Source organism: Sander lucioperca, chromosome 21 (assembly GCF_008315115.2).
Source record: "Sander lucioperca isolate FBNREF2018 chromosome 21, SLUC_FBN_1.2, whole genome shotgun sequence".
NCBI classification, from domain to species: Eukaryota; Metazoa; Chordata; class Actinopteri; order Perciformes; family Percidae; genus Sander; species Sander lucioperca.
The window spans coordinates 27,576,159-27,577,677 of record NC_050193.1 but is presented as its reverse complement, the minus strand read 5'-3'; positions in this window follow the sequence as shown (position 1 = coordinate 27,577,677).

Here is a 1,519-nt window from a genome sequence, read left to right as displayed (position 1 = left end):
GCGTGCCCTGACAGTACCTAGGTAAGGACTACTAGCCAGTCAGAAGCAGAGTATGAGGGCGTGCCCTGACAGTACCTAGGTAAGGACTACTAGCCAGTCAGAAGCAGAGTATGAGGGCGTGCCATGCTAGCAGCTAGGTGAGCATTATAACGTGTGTTCCAAAGTGACCACGTTTGTCTCTGAAGTAAAGGCTGGACTACAATAGAGCTGTTTGGAGCAGTTTGTGAACAGTGTTTTCTGTTGGAGATGGTAAGTCCCTTTGGGGTGGACTTTGGGCTTTTTCACTTTGTAAACCTATAACATGCACAAAAAAGATATATAACACAATAAAGGAAAGGGAAAAAGCCAAAAAGCATAATATGAGCACTCTAAGTTGCGCCTTAAAGGGTAACTTTGGTATTTTTCAACCTATTTCCCCATGTTTATTGTGTCTAAGTGACTGATGGGAACAACAATCTTTGAAATTGGTCCAGTATTAAATAAGATTGCTGCAGTCGGCAGCGGCGAAAAAAGCTGCAATGTAACGTTAATGGGCAATTGCGCACCGTCAATTTCCGTCCACTAAAAATTCTGTTTTTGCCGCTGACAGACTCAGATTATTATTATAAAGTGTCTGACAACATTATGGAAAGGATCCCTACACATATAGACCTTTTTGTTTAACATGACACATCCCAGAAATCGCCGTCACCAGACTCCATTTAAATAAACTGTAATTTTTCTCATCATGAAACTCACTTCATTCAAATTCGACAGAAACTAAATAAAACTACCAAAAGCCATCTTGGTTCGTCTTTCCACTGTTCCAACAATCACCACTCTGGGTTGGTTGAAATAAACCCTTAATTCACCCATTTACATGTGGAGATATGCTGGCTCTATACACGCTAAAAGTCCTGATTATTTACATGGAGTCTGGTGGGTTTGGTGATGGTGATTTCGGGGCTGTTTCATGTTAAACTAAAAGGATCTTACTCTTTAACAAAAAGGTCTATCTCTGTAGGGATCCTTTCATAATGTTGTCAGACACTTAGAATAATAATCTGAGTCTGTCAGCGGCAACAACAGAACTTTTAGTGGATAAAATTGACGATGAACATTTGCCCTGTAGGACTACATTGCAGTTCACGGCTGCCGGTCGCAGCGTTCTCACTCAATACTGGATCAATTTCAAAGATTTTTGTCCACATCAGTCACTTAAAACAGGGTCCAGGTTGAAAAATTCTAAATTCCCCCTTTAAAGTCCCCATGTGTAACCACTGAGCACCACTGCTTATATTTTCTATTTCAGAATGGGTACCACTCTCTAAGATACGTAGCAACGTTATAGCTATTGTATATATTATAGCTTTAATTTGGAGTTGTGTATCTGGACACCTGATTAACGTGAGTCCAGTATTCACTCACCTTTTAGCTCTGTTTAGTTTTTCTGTACAAACTCCTGCGGAAAATATCTGGCTCTTAAGCTGCTTAATGCTAGTCTTTAACTTTGTATGTCTGACTTCTCTGGCTGGGCTAT